Source organism: Salmo salar, chromosome 09, assembly GCF_965601325.2.
Source record: "Salmo salar chromosome 09, fSalSal1, whole genome shotgun sequence".
NCBI lineage: Eukaryota > Metazoa > Chordata > Actinopteri > Salmoniformes > Salmonidae > Salmo > Salmo salar.
In genome coordinates this window covers 35,603,901-35,622,574 of record NC_138299.1, presented here as the reverse complement: position 1 = coordinate 35,622,574, position 18,674 = coordinate 35,603,901, and positions in this window count along the sequence as shown.

Below are 18,674 nucleotides of genomic sequence, written 5' to 3'. Positions count from 1 at the left end.
GGTTGGCAAGTTGCTACAGGTGGTGCTGAGGTGTTGGCCGGAGTAGGGGTAGCCAGGTGGAAAGCATGGCCAGCTGTGGAAAATGCTTATTGAAATGATCGATTATCATAGATTTATTGGTAGTGACAGTGTTCCTATCCTCAGTGCAGTGGTCAGCTGGGAGGACGTGCTCTTATTCTCCATGGACTTTACGGTGTCACAAAGCTTTTTGGAATTTGTGCTACAGGAAGCAAATTCCTGTTTTAAAAAGCTAGCCAAAGCTTTCCTAACTGACTGAGTATATTGGGTCCTGACTTCCCTGATGAGTTGCATATTGCGGGGGCTATTTGATGCTAATGCAGAACTCCACAGGATGTTTTTGTGCTGGTCAAGGGCTATATCTGTTCTTAGTTCTACATTTCTTGAATAGGGTATGCTTATTTAAGATGGAGAGGAAAGCACTTTTGAAGAGCAAACAGGCATCCTCTACTGATGGGATGAGGTCAATATCCTTCCAGGATACCCAGGCCAGGTCGGTTAGAAAGGCCTGCTCGCTGAAGTGTTTTAGGGAGCGTTTGACAGTGATGAGGGGTGGTTTGACCGCAGACCCATTACGCACGCAGGCAATGAGGCAGTGATCGCTGAGATCCTGGTTGAAGACAGCAGAGGTGTATTTAGTAGGGCAAGTTGATCCGGATGATATCTAAGAGGGTGCCCATGGTTACGGATTTTGGGTTGTAACTGGTAGGTTCCTTGATAATTTGTGTGACATTGAGGGCATCTAGCTTAGATTGTAGGATGGCCGGGGTGTTAAGCATATCCCAGTTTAGCTCACCTAACAGTACGAACTCTGAAGATGGATGGGGGCAATCAATTCACATATGGTGTCCAGGGCACAGCTGGAGGCTGAAGGGGGTCTATAACAAGCGGCAACGGTGAGAGACTTGTTTCTGGAAAGGTGGATTTTTATAAGAAAAGCTCGAATTGTTTGGGCACAGACCTGGATAGTATGACAGAACTCTGCAGGCTATCTCTGCAGTAGATTGCAACTCCACCCCCTTTGGCAGTTCTATCTTGTCGGAAAATGTTATAGTTAAATTTCAAGATCTTTGGTGGCCAGGATTCAGACACAGCTAGGACATCCGGGTTGGCAGAGTGTGCTAAAGCTGTGAATAAAACAAACTTAGGGAGGAGGCTTCTAACAGTAACATGCATGAAACCAATGCTTTTACGGTTACAGAAGTCAACAAATGAGAGCGCCTGGGGAATGGGAGTAATGCTGGGGGCTGCAGGGCCTGTGTAAACCTCTACATCACCAGAGGAACAGAGGAGGAGTAGCATAAGAGTATGGCTAAAGGCTAAAAGAACTGGTCGTCTAGTGCGTTCGGAACAGAGAATTAAGGGGGCAGGTTTCTGGGCACGGAAGGATAGATTCAAGGCATAATGTACAGACTAGGGTAAGGTAGGATGTGAGCACAGTGGAGGTAAGCCTAGGCATTGAGTGACGATGAGAGAGGTTTTGTCTCTAGAAGCACGATTTAAGACAGGTGCGTTCACCGCATGTGTAGGGGTGGAACAATAGGGCTAGCTAAGGCATGTTGAGCAGGGCTGGAGGCTCTACAGTGAAATAAGACAAAAATGACTAACCAAAATAGCAATAGACAAGGCATGTTGACATTAGGCAGAGGCATGTGTAGCCGAGTAATCATAGGGTCCAGTGAATAGCTAGGCGAGCTGGAGGCATGGATATTCAGACAGCTAGCAGACTGAGGCTAGCAGCAGGCTAGCAGATGGGCCTCAGGGGGACGTTGCAATGGGGGAGCCTGTTGAAACCCCCTCGGATGGTTACGTCGACAGACAAGTTGTGATGGATCGGCGGGGCTCCGTGTCGGCAACAAAGGATCCAGGCCAATTGGCAAAAGAGGTATTGAAGCCCAGGGATTATCTGATGGATTCCTTCGGCAAGCCGGGAGATGGGCCTAGCTCGACGCTAACTCCAGGCTAACTGGTGCTTGCTTCGGGATAGAAACCCCCTCGGACGGTTACGTCGATAGACCAGTCGTGATGGATTGGTGGGGCTCCGTGTTTGCAGCAAAGTGTCCAGGCCAATTGGCAAAAGAGATAATAGAAGCCCAGGAATTCTTGATAGATCTATTCGGCTAGCCGGGAGATGGGCCTAGATTCGAGGCTAGCTCCAGGCTAACTGGTGCTTGCTTCGGGACAGAGACGTTAGCCAGGAGTAGCCACTCGGATTGCAGCAAGCTAACTGTGATGATCCGGGGTAAAGGTTCAGAGCTTGCGATAGGAATCCGGAGATATGGTGGAGAAAAGCAGTCCGATAAGGTCTGGGTTGATATCGCGCTGTGCAGGCTGGCAGGAGTTGACCGGGGTGAAGCTGGCAGATGTCCCAGTTAATGTTGATGGCTAACTAGCAGTGGCTAACTGACTACTAGCTAGTAGCTGGTTAGCTTGAAGGGGGTTACGGTTCTAAAGTATAAAAAATACCAGATCCATACCGCATTGGGTGAGGTAGATTGCAGGAGAGTATGTTCAGTCCGTAGACGGAAAAATGAGATAAAAAATACGTATGAAATATTTACAAAGAAAGAAACGATATATACAAGGGATGGGACAAGACAATTCTCCTGTAGAATTATCTGATACAGAGCAGAATTCAAGGTTCCTTCTATTAACCTCTCTAGGGGGTGTGGGATGCTACCGTCCCACCTGGCCAATTCAAAAACAGAAATACTCATTATAAAAATTAATGAAACATACAAGTGTTATACATCAGTTTAAAGATTAACTTCTTGTTAATCCAACCACGGTGTCAGATTTCAAAAATACTTTACGGTGAAAGCAAACCATGCAATTATCTGAGAACAGAGCCCAGCAGACAAATCATCACAAACAGTAACCAGCCAAGTAGACGAGTAACAAAAGTCAGAAATAGCGATAAAATTAATCACTTACCTTTGATGATCTTGATATGGTTACACTCACAAGTCTCCCAGTTACCCAGTAAATGTTCGTTTTGTTCGATCAAGTCCCTCTTTATATCCAAAAACCTCAGTTTTGTTAGCGTGTTTTGTTCAGTAATCCACTGTCTCAAACAACAGCTGGTGAAATTGCAGAGTGTGAAACTCAACAAAACAGAAATTCTCTTAAAAAACATGCATAAAAGATACAAATGTTATACACCATCTTAAAGATAACGTCTTGTTAAACCAACCGCTGTGTCAGATTTCAAAAAGGCTTTACGGCGAAAGCAAACCATGCGATTATCTGAGAACAGAGCCCAGCAGACAAATCATTACAAACACTTAGCAGCCAAGAAGAGGAGTAACAAAAGTCAGAAATAGTGATAAAATGTATCACTTACCTTTGATGATCTTCATATGGTAGCACTCCCAAGACTCCATGTTACATAATAAATGTTTGTTTTGTTCGATAATGTCCCTCTTTATATCCAAAAACCTCGGTTTTGTTTGTTCATTTTGTTCAGTAATCCATTGGAACAAAGCGCGTTCACAGCATGCAGACGAAAAAACAAAAAAGTACCATAAAAGTTCGTAGAAACATGTCAAATTATGTTTATAATCAATCCTCATGTTGTTTTTGTTATAAATAATCGATCATATTTCAACCGGACAATATCTTTGTCAATAGAAAAGGAGAAACAAGAAAGGCGCTCCTGGTCACGCGATCACTCATGTCTAGAAATTTCCACTGTCCTCTCATTGAAAGTTGTGTTCCTCCCTCATTTTTCAGAGTAAAAGCCTGAAACAATGCCTAAAGACTGGCCACATGTAGTGGAAGCCTTAGGGATCGTGAACTGCGTCATTAGTCTTTGTATGGCGGATAGGCTTTTAATGGAAACACAGGCATTTCAAAATAAAGGTACTTCTTGGATGGATTTTCCTCAGGTTTTTGCCTGCCATATCAGTTCTGTTATACTCACATACATTATTTTAACAGTTTTGGAAACTTTAGAGTGCTTTCTATCCAAATCTACCAATTATATGCATATCCTAGCTTCTGTACCTGAGTAGCAGGCAGTTTACTTTGGGCACGCTTTTCATCCAAAATTCCGAATGCTGCCCCTTACACTAGGGAGGTTTTTAAGGCAAGTCATCCAGGTCTTGAGGCAGCAAAGCATCCCCAAACCATCACACTACCACCACCATGCTTGACCGTTGGTATGAGGTTCTTACTGTGGAATGCAGTGTTTGATTTATGCCAGGCATAGTGGGACACATGTCATCCAAATGTTATACTTTTCAATCATCTGTCCACAGAGCATTATCCCCAAGAGTCTTGATGGTAATCCAGGTGCTTTTAGGAAAACTTTAGTCAACTTTTTGGACGACATGGGTCCCATTATGCCTGGCAAAAACCTAACACTGCATTCCACAATAAGAACCTCATACCAACAGTCAAGCATGGGGATGGTAGTGGGATGGTTTGGGGAAGCTTTGCTGGTTCGAGTCATTGCAGTCATCACACAGGAGAATTGGGTGTTGCATAACTGAAGCCAAGTTCGCTCTTCACCTGGCCCTCAGAACTAGCTAATGCAACCCAAGAAGCCATGCTAGCTCAGCCCAGAGCTAGCTGGCACTACCCAAGAAGTAATCTCTATCCCTCATTCCACTGTAGAGCTAAATAGTGTTACTTAATACACAAGCCCACAGAGCTAGCTTGCGCTACCCAAGAATCAATGCTAAATATAATCACATAGTATAATAATGATATACATTGGTCCTCTGTAGGTCAGTTGGTAGAGCATGGTTCTTGCAAGACCAGGACGGTGGGTTCAATTCCAGGGTCCACCCGTAGGTTAAAAAAAGTATACACTGAATGAATGTGATAAAAGCATCTGCTAAATGGCATATATTATTACTATGTTATATATTCTATTTTATAAAACTATATTCGCCAGCCCATAGGTAGCTAGAGCCACCCACTCTTCCCCCAGTCCACAGACCTACTGTACAGTTAGGCCTAGTTCAGCTCAGGACCCTCTCAGTGAGTCCCTTCCATATCACACCCCCATCACAGAGGATTAGACACTAACTCACCATGCTTTAATTAACTCTTGATTAGGTATTAATATCAGGCGCTGGTTCCAGGCTGCAGCTGTTGCCTTATTAGTGGATTAGCATTAGCCTCTCTCTTTCCCTCCCTCTCTTTCTATCTCTCAGTGTCTTTCTCTCTCTCTTTCCCTCCCTCTCTTTCTATCTCTCAGTGTCTTTCTCTCTCTCCCTCCCTCTCTATCTCTGTGTCTTTCTCTCTCTCTCTCTCCCTCCCTCTCTATCTCTCAGTGTCTTTCTCTCTCCATCTCTCTCTCTCTCTCTCTCTCTCTCTCTCTCTCTCTCTCTCTCTCTCTCTCTCTCTCATATTCCTCTGTCTCACTCTGCTCTCTGTCTATCTTTCTGTTTGTCTCTCTTTCTCTCACTCTCTCTGTGTCTGTTTCAATTCAAATCAATTTGCTTTATTGGCATGACGTAACAATGTACATATTGCCAAAGCTTTGGATATTTACAATATGAAAATAATAAGAATCAAAACTGTCCACAGGACAACAGTAACAACAATAACCAAGGGTCAAAATAACCATACATTGAACAATAACAATATATTAGAGGACATGTGCAGGTTGATTGGTCTGTCAGACACTGTCTCTCGTCTTATGACAGACAGCAATGTAGTGCGCTGCGAACCCACAGCTCTCTGCTTCCTCCTCCAACAGGACATGAAGCCTAGTCTCATCAGAGAGGTCTTTGAAACCTTGAATAAGGGTTTCAAATCTCAGGTTCTGCTGCAGTGCAGTGCTTGCACAGCCTTTCCTCTACAGGGAGCCAGGTTTTCCTGTGTCTACCCTTCTCAATGGCAAGGCTGTGCTCACTGAGCCTGTACTTTGTCAAGGTTTTTCTAAGGTTTTGTCAGTAACCATGGTCAAATTGTTTGCCATGGTGTACTTTCGATATAGGGCCAGATAGCACTGCATTTTGCTTTGTGCTTGTGTTTCCCAATAAGCAATGTAGTTTTGTTTTGATTGTGTTGTAATTTGTTTTATTCTGATTGATTGGCTGTTCTGGTCCTGAGGCTTCAGTGTGTTAGTAAAACAGGTTTGTGAACTCAGCTCCAGGATGAGTGTACTATTTTCTTTGCTCAGCTCTTGGCATTGCAGGGCTTGGTAATGATATGAGAGGGGGGTCACTGTATTTTAGATCTTTCCAAAACTTAATTGCTCTTTTTGAGTTTTTATTATTAGTGGAAATTGGCCTAATTCTGCCCTGCATGCATTGTTTGTAGTTTTCCTCTGGACATGTAGGATAATCTTACAGAACTCTGCATGCAGGTTTTCAATGGGGTGTTTGTCCCATTTGGTGAAATCTTGTTTTGCAAGTGGACCCCACACCTCGCTGCCATAAAGTGCAATTGGTTCAATGACACATTCGATTAGTTTTAGCCAAATTTTAAATAGGTAGGTCTCTCAGTTCATTCATTGCCTCATTAAGGTGTCCAGTTGAGCTTATTTTTAAACCTAAGTAATTGTAGTCTGTGCAGTACTCTATATATTTTGTACCAATTGAGAACTTTGGTCTAATTCCCTGAGATCTGGATCTTCTCTGGAAAATCATTATTTTAGTCTTTTTGTGGTTTACTGCCAGGGCCCAGGTCTGGCAGTACTGCTCTAGCAGGTCCAGGCTCTGCTGTAGGCCATGTGCTGTGGGTGACAGCAGGCATAGGTCATCTGCGAAGAATAGGCATTTAACCTCTGAATTGTGGAGACTAACACCAGGGGCTGAAGATATTTCTAGAATAGTGGCCAATTCGTTGATGTAAATATTGAAGAGTGCAGGGCTCAGATTGCAACCCTGGCGAAGGCCCCGCCCCTGGTTAAAGAATTCTGTTCTTTTCTTGCCGATTTTTATGCTGCACGTATTGCCAGTATACATTGATTTCATTATGTCATATGTTTTACCCCCTACGCCACTTTCAATAACTTTGTAGAACAGTCCTGTATGCCAAATAGAATCAAATGCTTTTTGGACGTTTATAAAACAAGTGTATATTTTGGTATTATTTTGGTGGACATGTTTCACTTTCTGTCACAACGTGTTTCACTTTCCTCCCCCACTAATGCGGCTGCTCAACAGCCTGCGTCTCTACCAGCGCCGACAGCACCCAGTACCAGTGGGGTTAAAATTGCGCCCCCAAGGGAGTACGATGGGATGGCCGCTGGGTTTAAGGGGTTCCTACTCCAGCTGGGTTCCTACTCCAGCGACCGTCCGTACCCCTCCCTCGGGAGAGGAGAGCATCAGCGTCCTCGTCTCGTGTCTCATGGGTAGAGCCCTGGAATGGGCCAACGCCGTTTGGGACAGTCTGGACTCGGCCAGGGACCACTACCCGAAGTTCACCCGCCGCTTCCGTGCAGTATTCGATCATCCACCGGAAGGTAAAGCGGCAGGTGAGCGATTGTTTCACCTGAGACAGGAGACGAGGAGCGCGCAGGACTTTGCGTTAGAGTTCCGGACCCTGGCCGCTGGAGCGGAGTGGAATGAGAGGGCCCTTATAGATCACTACCGTTGTAGTCTGAGGGAGGACGTCCACCGGGAGTTAGCTTGTCGGGACACCACCATCACCCTGGACCAGCTTATTGATCTGTCCATCTGACTGGACAACCTGCTGGCCGCCCGCGGGCGTCCGAACCGGGCCCTGTTTATTCCACCTCCCAGCCCTCCTGCTCCAACGCCCAAGGTGATAGGGGGGGCTGCAGCCAGGAAGACTGGAGGGGGAGCCTTCTCCTGCACCCACTGTGGTCGCAGAGGGCACACTGCCGACAGGTGCTGGAGGAGCTCGCCCGGGAGTACAGAGGGCAGTCAGAGCACTCCTTCGACATCTCAGGTGAGTCAGCACCAGCCTCACCCAGAGCCCCTGTCGGCCATATGCATGCATTAGTTTCCTTTCCTGAGTTTTCCCCTCCCTCCCGGCTTAAGGCGCTAGTCGATTCAGGCGCGGCGGGGATTCCCCTGGTTCAGTTGGACCAACCCTTCCCCGTGCACGCCTTAGACAGTCGACCACTTGGGTCAGGGAGGTCACTGTGCCACTGGTCAAGGTAATGCGGGGGGGTCATGAGGAGAGCATTAGTCTCTTTCTCATTGATTCCACGGCGTTTCCGGTGGTACTAGGGATCCCCTGGCTAGCCAATCACAACCCTAAGATTTCGTGGAGACAGAGGGCTCTTAAGGGGTGGTTGACGGAGTGCTCGGGCAGATGTATAGGGGTTTCCATCGGTGCGACTATGGTGGAGAGTCCAGACCAATCTCTACCGTGCACATTCCCTCAGAGTGTGCCGATTTGGCTATCGCCTTCAGTAAAACGAAGGCGACTCAATTATCACCTCATCGATGAGGAGACTGTGCGATAAACCTCCAGGTTGACTCTGCACTTCCCCAGAGTCACGTGTATCCCCTGTCTCAGGAGGAGACAGTGGCTATGGAAACATACGTCACTGAGTCCTTGAAGAAGGGATACATTCGGCCATCCAAATCACCTGTCTCCTCGAGCTTCTTTTTTGTGAAGAAGAAGGAGGGGGGGTTTGCGGCCGTGCATTGACTATAGAGGTCTAAATTCCATCACGGTGGGTTTCAGTTACCCGCTACCTCTCATCGCCACGGCGGTGGAGTCATTTCACGGGGCGCGCTTCTTCACAAAACTGGATCTCAGGAGCGCGTACAATTTGGTGCGTATCCGAGAGGGGGACAAGTGGAAAACTGCATTTAGTACCACATCTGGCCATTATGAGTACCTCGTCATGCCGTATGGGTTAAAAAATGCTCCCGCCGTCTTCCAATCCTTTGTGGACGAGATTCTCCGGGACCTGCTCGGTCAGGGTGTGGTGGTGTACATCGACGACATTCTGATCTACTCCGCCACACGCGCCGCGCATGTGTCTCTAGTGCGCAAAGTGCTTCGGCGACTGTTGGAGCATGACCTGTACGTCAAGGCTGAGAAATGTGAGTTCTCCAAACAAGCCGTCTTTTTTCTGGGGTATAGCATTTCCACATCCGGGGTGGTGATGGAATGTGACCGCATTTCGGCCGTGCGTAATTGGCAGACTCCCACCACGGTGAAGGAGGTGCAGTGGTTCTTGGGGTTTGCCAATTACTACCGGAGGTTTATCCGGGGCTTTGGGCAGGTGGCGGCTCCCATTACCTCACTGATGAAGGGGGGGCCGGTGCGGTTGCGGTGGTTGGCGGAGGCGGACAGGGCTTTTAGTCGGCTGAAGGCTCTGTTTACCGATGCTCCAGTGCTGGCACATCCGGATCCCACTTTGCCATTCATAGTGGAGGTGGACACGTCCGAGGCTGGGGTGGGAGCCATGCTATCACAGCGCTCGGGTGCGCCCCCGAAGCTTCACCCTTGTGCTTTCTTCTCTAAGAAGCTGAGTCCGGCGAAGCATAACTATGATGTGGGGGACAGGGAGTTGCTGGCTGTGGTAAGAGCCCTGAAGGTGTGGAGACATTGGCTTGAGGGGGCACGACACCCTTTTCTCATCTGGACTGACCACCGTAATCTGGAGTACATCCGGGTGGCGAGGAGACTGAACCCTCATCAAGCCAGGTGGGCGATGTTCTTTACGAGATTTCAGTTCACGATCTCGTACATCCCAGGTTCCCGGAACACTAAGGCCGACGCACTCTCTCGTCTCCATGACACAGAGGAACGGTCCACCGATCCCACTCCTATACTTTCAGCCTCCTGCCTGGTGGCACCGGTGGTCTGGGAGGTGGATGCGGACATCGAGCAGGTGCTACAGGCGGAACCTACTCCCCCTCAATGTCCCGTGGGTCGTAAGAACGTCCCGCTCGGTGTCCGCGATCGGTTGATTCAGTGGGCACACACGCTACCCTCCTCGGGTCATCCAGGGATTGAGCGGACGGTGTGGGGTCTTAGTGGGAAATACTGGTGGCCCACCTTGGTGAAGGACGTGAGGCGCTATGTCTCCTCCTGTTCGGTGTGCGCTCAGTGTAAGGCTCCTAGGCACCTGTCTAGAAGGAAATTACAGCCCCTCCCAGTTCCACAGCGACCATGGTCCCACCTGTCGGTGGATTTCCTCACAGACCTCCCGCCGTCTCAGGGGAACACCACAATCCTGGTCGTTGTGGATCGGTTCTCTAAGTCCTGCCATCTGCTCCCTTTACCCGGTCTTCCTACGGCCCTGCAGACCGCGGAGGCCCTGTTCACCCACGTCTTCCAGCACTACGGGGTGCCTGAGGACATCGTCTCTGATCGAGGCCCCCAGTTCACGTCCCGGGTGTGGCGGGTGTTTATGGAGCGACTGGGGGTTTCGGTCAGTTTGACCTCAGGTTTTCACCACGAGAGTAATGGGCAGGTAGAGAGGATTAATCAGGATGTGGGCAGGTTTCTGCGGTCCTATTGCCGGGACCGGCCAGGGGAGTGGGGGAAGTTCGTGCAATTGGCCGAGATGGCGCAGAACTCTCTCCGCCTCTCCTCTACCAACCTGTTGCCTTTTCAGTGTGTGTTGGGTTACCAGCCAGTCCTGGTGCCCTGGCATCAGAGCCAGACGGAGGCCCCTGTGGTGGAGGACTGGGTCCAGCGCTCTAAGGAGACCTGGAACGCCATTCAGGAATCCCTTGAACGGGCCAGGGGACGACAAAAGGAGAGCGCTGACCGCCGCCGCTGTGAGGCCCCCGTGTTTACCCCGGGGGAGAGAGTCTGGGTCTCAACCCGGAACCTGCCCCTCTGCCTGCCCTGTCGGAAACTGGGTCTGCGGTTTGTGGGGCCATTTAAAGTCCTGAGGAGAATAAAGGAGGTCTGTTACAGGTTACAGCTTCCCTCTTATTATCGTATTAACCCCTCGTTTCATGTGTCTCTCCTCAGGCCGGTGGTAGCTGGTCCACTGCAGGACGCTGAGGTACAGGAGGTCCCTCCGCCCCCCTGGACATCGGGGGGGCCCCGGCGTACACAGTCCGGTCCATCTTGGACTCCAGGCGCCGGGTAAGGGGCCTGCAGTACCTCGGGGACTGGGAGGGGTACGGTCCGGAGGAGAGGTGCTGGGTACCGGTGGAGGACATCTTGGACCCATCACTGATGCGGGAGTTCCATAGCCTCCATCCGCATCGCCCTGCGCCTCGCCCTCTGGGTCGTCCTCGAGGCCGCCGTCGGCACGCTGCGGGAGCCGCACATCGGGGGGGGGTACTGTCACAACGTCGACTGAAGGTCGCGCCTCTCCTCGTTCGGGCGGCGCTCGGCATTCGTCGTCGCCGGCCTACTAGCTGCCACCGATCCTCTGTTCATTTTCTTTTGGTTAGGTCTAGTTTAGGTTTGCACCTGTATTGTGTTAGTTCATTAGTGGGGGGGTTATTTAGTCTTTCTGTTTAGGTTTGGGTTTGTGCGTGATTGTTTTCGCCAGGTTTGTTAGGCTGGGGTTAGGTGTTTTTTCCCTCTGCCTTTGTGTTTGTAAGGCTGCGAGTTTTGGGCTGCGCCCCTACTCTGTTTTCGGGCTTGTTCCGTTATTTGTATTGTTGCCCTGCCTTACCTGTTTTTGGCAATTGTGGATTGTGCCTATTAAACGTGTGTTCACGGATATTAGTCTCCTGCGCCTGACTATCCCCTCCTGCTTCCTTGAGTACCCTTGACACTTTCTCTCTCTCTATTCCTCTCTCTGTCTCTGGCTAGAAGATATCGCTCCTGCCCTCTCTTTGCCTCTCTACCCGTTAGCTTTTGCTGGCAATTATCCAAAGGAGACTTTTGTTCTTGTGGTCAGAGGTGTTTTCCCTGTGGTACGTACAGTACACTCGGGTCTACATGGGCTAGTCGCGGCTCATCTCCTAATTCTGTGCGTTTTGGTAAATGAAAATGGTCAAACTATTATTAGTTATCTAACGCAATCTAACACTGTCAAACCACTGTAAGCTCCTTATGTAATACTGCTCTTGTTCCCAGGACTACATTTTCAGTTAACCAGTTTACCTGATCAATATGTTGGAGAGGAATGAGTTTTGACATCAATTTCCTCACACATTTTGATTCTCCAGGAATTATGGAAATTAATCACTTCCTGAACTACATTACCTGCCATTCTTGACTCCTTATAGCTTGTGCTTATCATGACACTTGGCGAGACCCAAATGCAGACACAGGAGGCAGATGGTTGAAGTTTAAGATGTTTAATAAATCCAAAGGGAATAGGCAAGAGAATGGTCGTGGACAGGCAAAAGGTCATAACCAGATCAGAGCCCAGGAGGTACAAAGTGGCAGGCAGGCTCGTGACAGTGCTAAGGATCCAAGACACACATGCATTTAGCTTGACCTGGAACCAGTTCTTGAATTGGGCCGGTACACACCAGTACTGAGTACTGACACCTAACATGTTCTGCTGCTTGAGTACAGACACCTCTTATAGAATACTATATTCAATAACTAATTTTAAAGAGCACCGACACCCAAAACTAGTAAGAACACAATGGGCACAGACATCAATTCAAAGTATATTTCACGTTGGTTCAACATCATTTTGTTTCAGAAAGGCCTGCCATTTGCACAGGTTCTTTTTAGAATACACTGAACACCTGAAAGACAGAAGCAGCAGTAAATGCTTTGAAAGACCAGGCCATGTATTTGGCATCTGTTTATAAAGCATTTACTGGACAAAAAAATACTTATTTCCATGGCAATAAAGCAAGCCACCTGCATCAATCAAGGACCAAAGAGCTGGTTTTGGTGAGCAGACCACATTTTATTGACAGCATGCTTCAGGGCTGACCACAACCAAGACTCTGTCTTTACTGAAGTATTTACAATGATACGGCTCTGCTGAGGAAAGCGATAATGGTACTGGATTATATTTATGTGACCTGATGGGATAAGTAGAGGAACCCAACCTCCTCTTCTATAATGTTCTTACTGAGGATCTAGGAAGGGTGATGATAGAGAATTAGACATAAACAAAAAATATATATACACAGAAGCCTTAGAACTCCTAGAATTATATCATATTAAATTCAGGTTGTGGGATGTACTGCATACAATAATAGATCTCACATTCGTTGGTATTGGAAGCACCATGGTCCAGAAGCACCATATAAAACCAGATCCAGAATTCTCCCATCTTAGTTCAGTCAGTACATAGCGGTCGCGTTCCAGGCTGACTACATTGCAGACGCATGCCAGCTCTCACAACATAATATAATATACCAATCTGATGCCCGACAGCGTAGGCAATGGCTTTGTGCACAACCATTGGTTGATGCAATGCAAGTCTGTAATGTAGTCGGCCTGGAACGCAACCAATTGGTTGGTCATTCATTACCCTTTGACCTCTGTTGTGTAAATGTCAGTCACCAGACCCCTGACACACTCTCCAAGAATGACAGTAAACTACAGCCCCAAAAAAACACAAACACAGTTTTTTTTACAAATAAATAATTATTTAGGACCAGAGCAGAGACAACTGAATGAATCCAAACCTACAAGGAGCCAGCTGAGCTAGCAATACCTGTCTTCTCAGCCCAAAAAAAATAACTATTTCTAGCCCTGTCTGTGTGTCATAACGGGAGTTTGTCATTTGCACACCAGCCCTCTTTAATTACCTGCCTTTTCAAGGCACTCTCCGGGCGAGACAGAGTCCCCCGCTCTCATTCACAGAGAAAACGTCCCAAATCGCAAGCTATTCCCTATATAGTGCACCAGGGCCCTGGTCAAAAGCAGTGCCCTATGTTGGAAATAGGAAATAGGGTGCCATTTGGGACGCCTGCTGACAGCCATCCAGCCGTCCATGTTAAAATAATCCCCAGAAAAGAAAAGACCCTGAAACATCAAACTTCAACCCCAGAGTAGATGTATAGTTAGACTGGATAGCCGGTTGGTCTTTTGGATGGCATGTCATTTAGTTCACCTCTCCAGGACGTGGTGTTATAAGGACGATTACATGCGCTGTCCGTGTCTGTCTGTGACGGCCAGTGTTGCATCCAAAATGGCACCCTATTCCCTATATAGTGCATTATTTTGACCAGGGCCCATAGGGCACTGTTCAATGTAGGGAACGATAAAGGGAATAGGGTGCCATTTGGGATGCAAACCAGGCCATTACCCAGCATGCACATCACGTGTGGCTGTCAACATTTTTCAGTTAGCAGTTAAGCAAACTCAGAATATGTTGGGGCTGGGAGTGTGTCAGGATTTGGATTGGGGGTTAGGGATGGCAGTCTGCAGACATATGAACATATTTCCATAATTCCTGCATGGAGACCCATGTACGCATGGTTTCTCAAGCTGCTGTTGTAGGCTAATGGGTGGCAGTGGGTGCAGAAACACCCTCAGACACAGATGCACTGCCACCCATTAGCATACAACAGCAGTTTGAGAAACTGCGCAGACATTTTGGGTCTCTGTGTATTTGTTGTTAAGTGTTTTCAATACCAATAAACCAGCAATATTTTAGATTAATCTGTTCCATTGACAAAGAAAGAGTAAAAAAAGTGCAGACGAGGGGAGGGCAAACAATAAAGTAAGAATTTAATCTGATCCAAAATCCCAACACCATTGAATGGAGAGAGGCAACAGTGTGGCTAGGATCTCTCTCTCCTAATCTCTCTCTCTCATCTCTCTCTCCCATCCTCACTTTCTCTCTCTGTCTCTTTGTCTCCCATCCTCGCTCTCTCTCCTGCTCAGCTTGGCTTGCATAAATGCCAGCCCTGCTACCTGAAAACATTTGTTTTGATTTATGAGGAACTTTGTGCTGTTCACATAATAAATATTTTACCTCCATGAAACTATTTCCCTGGTATTCATCAACGGAATATATACAGTACTAGTCAAAAGTTTGGACACACCTACTCATTCAAGGGTTTTTCTTTATTTTTTTACTATTTTCTACATTGTAGAATAATAGTGAAGACATTAAAACTATGAAATAACACATACGGAATTATGTAGTAACCAAAAAAGTTTTATTAAACAAATCAAAATACATTCTTCAAAGTAGCCACCCTTTGCCTTGATGGCAGCTTTGCACACTCTTGGATTCTCTCAACCAGCTTTATAAGGTAGTCACCTGGAATGCATTTCGATTACCAGGTGTGACTTGTTAAAATTTAAATAGTGGAATTTCTTTCCTTATTAATGCGTTTGAGCCAATCAGTTGTGATGTGACAAGGTAGGCGTGGTAAACAGAAGATAACTTTATTTGGTAAAAGACCAAGTCCATATTATGGCAAGAACAGCTGAAATAAGCAAAGAGAAACAGTAGTCCATCATTACTTTAACCCTTGTGTAGTCTTAGCATTCGGTTTACTCCCCTTGTCCTCAGGGTAAAAAATAACCCTCCTTCACTAAACCCCTAAAATAAAGAGGCTAAATTGAATTGTAAACCCTACATCTATTTTGCATGAAGAAACAACACGTCATTCATCACAAACTTTGTGAATATCTGGGTTTTCCCTCTTCACAATGCAGAAAGACTGCATTTAATCAGTGGACACCACTAATTTGTATTATAACACACCTGTCATAATTGTTTCTTTACTTAAGTAGAGGTTTATTATTATTATTGCTAAAGATACTGCTAAAGATTTTTTTTTGCAAGAGATAGCACTTGTGTAGCCTAAGAAAGTAACAGAAATGTGCAAAAAGTCGTTTTCAATGCATTTTATTGAAGGGAAACAATAACAGTCTTGAACTTTTTTGGCAACATAGTGATACATTCGTATATACTGTACAGTAAGGAATTCAACTACAAAATACTAGTCTTCTCCCATTTTTTGAACCCACAAGGTGTATAAACAGCAACAATACATAACAATAAAATTAGATACTAGATACAAAAGAAAAATATGAAGAACATAAATCAATCAACTCTAATTAGCACATGTAGGAAAGTATACAAGTGTGTGTGGATGGACTTTGCATATGTATTTCTCACATGTGTAGCACATAGTATTTGTTTTACAGTCCTTTGGGGGTCAGAATTGGCATCTCCTCCTCTTTCCTGCCCCAGCTGCAGCCTCAGGTGGATCAGGACAAGATTCAGCCCCCTGAACAGCTTTCACAAGCCCTGCAGAGGCTGCTGTGCAGGGGAGGCACTCCCTTCTTTGAATGTGTGGGGTTACAAGTGCCTTTCCCAGCTGCTCCAGGAACACCCTCTTCTTGTTCCGCTTATCAGGCATCCAGGTAGGATTGATCTTGTTTCATATCACGAAGGCATTGTATGAGGACACATCAATGATGATATGGAAGATGACCAGGGGCCAGCGTGCAGTCATCCACCTGCAGCTGTAAGTTCCAATGACCTTGTCCAGGTTGTACACGCCTCCTTTGTTGTGGTTGTAGTCCAGGAGGATGACTGGCTTCCTGTCCTCATGATCACTGATCTCAGCCATTTTGTGCAGTGTGCTCAGGAGGACGATTCTTGTTCCTATTTGGGAGGTACGGTGAAGGCTTACTTTGATGAGAAGGCCTCTCTCCCCCTTGTTGTGAGGAGTGCAGGGGGGAGCTCAGGCATGTTCTTTCTGACTGTGCCAACCATGGTGATCTTCCTCTTCAGGAGCTGCTGACTGAGTTCATAAGAGGTGAAGAAATTGTCACACGTGATATTGTGCCCCCTCAGTCCATCTGTCACATCAAGCACAACACACATCCCCTGGTTCTTCTCCGGGCCTCCACTGGTCGGCTTCCCTGTGAAGACTTGTACCTTCCAAGCGTAGCTGGATTATGCGTCACAGGCCACCCATATCTTGATGCCATACTTTGCTGGCTTGCTGGGCAAATACGACCTTTTGACAAAAGAGATTATGAGTAATTAGTATCAGTGTCACAGAAAACAATCACATAAATCAATGATAATACAGCAATACATAATACAATTAACAGTGAAAATCACTTACATTACAGATATGGAAAAAAAGATTGACCTCTGAATGGAACCAGTTGCTCATCCACTGAAAAAATCTGATCTACGACCTGTTGGGCACTGAAACGTGCAGTCATGGCTTCAGCAAAGAGAGAACTGAGAGAACTGGGGGGACTGTTATATGCAGCACCTTTATAGCCTCTGACTGCATTCCCCATTATTAAACAATGCTTTAAAGAAATGTTTATTTTGTCTGAAATGTTGTTTATTTTGTCTGAAATGTTGTTTATTTTGTCTGTGAACTTGAGTCATGTGTGGGGTCGTGGAGGGGAGATGCTGCACATGCACAAGAACGTTTTAGTTCAATCAGTAGCACACATAATCTCAATTTCTCTTTGTGTGTGTGTGTATATGTGTATGTGTGTCTGTGTCTTCGTGGTTTTTGTGGTGTGTAAATGATTTTATAACTGCCTGGACAAAAATGACCCTAAGACAATCTTTGTACCCTGGTGGTGTACAGCTTCATGAAAATATGAACAAAGGCAATGTGCCACTTGTTCTAATGTTGAGGGGGTTTCTCTGCTGTTAAACATAGTGGCGGGTAATTTTTGACCTTTAAGACAGCACAAGGGTTAAAACATGAAGGTCAGTCAATATGAAAAATGTCAAGAACTTTGAACATTTCTTCAAGTGCAGTCGCAAAAACCATCAAGCGCCATGATGAAACTGCTTCTCATGAGTACCGCCTCAGGAAAGGAAGACCCAAAGTTACCTCTGCTGCAGAGGACAAGTTCATTAGTTACCAGCCTCAGAAATTGCAACCCAAATAAATGCTTTGCAGAGTTTAAGTAACAGACACATCTCAACATCAACTGTTCAGCGGAAACCGCATGAATCAAGCCTTCATGGTTGAATTGCTGCAAAGAAACCACTACTAAAGGACACCAATAAGAAGAGACCTGCTTGGGCCAAGAAACATGAGCAAAGGTACATTAGACCACTGTATATCTGTCCTTTGGTCTGATGAGTCCAAATTGGAGATTTTTGGTTCCAGACACCGTGTCTTTGTTAGACGCAGAGTAGGTGAACGGATGATCTCCGCATGCGTAGCTCCCAACGTGAAGCATGGAGGAGGTGGTGTGATGGAGTGGGAGTGCTTTTCTGGTGACACTATCTGTGATTTACTTAGATTTCAAGGCACACTTAACCAGCATGGCTACCACAGCATTCTGCAGCGATACACCATCCCATCTGGTTTGTGCTTAGTGGGACTATCATTTGTTTTTCAACAAGACAATGACCCAACACACCTCCGGGCTGTGTAAGGGCTATTTGACCAAGAAGTAGAGTGCTGCATCCAATGACCTGGCCTCAACAATCACCCAACCTCAACCCAATTGAGATGGTTTGGGATGAGTTGGACCACACAGTGAAGGAAAAGCAGCCAACAAGTCCACAGCATATGTGGGAACTGTTGGAATGTTGGAAAATCATTCCAGGTGAATCTGGTTGAGAGAATGCCAAGAATGTGCAAAGCTGTCATCAAGGCAAAGGGTGGCTACTTTGAAGAATCTAAAATCAAATATATATTTAGATTTGTTTAGGACTTTTTTGGTTACTACAAGTTTTGATGTCTTCACTATTATTCTACAATGTATAAAAGGGTCCAGGGAAAGGCACTCAGGGATCATGGTTAGGTTTAGCCGGAATGTAGCGAGAATTGCTAACGGCCTGCCTACTTCACAGTATCGAGTTCCAAACACATACAGAACATACCGTTCGGCCTGCAAACCATATCTCACTTCTCTAACCCATT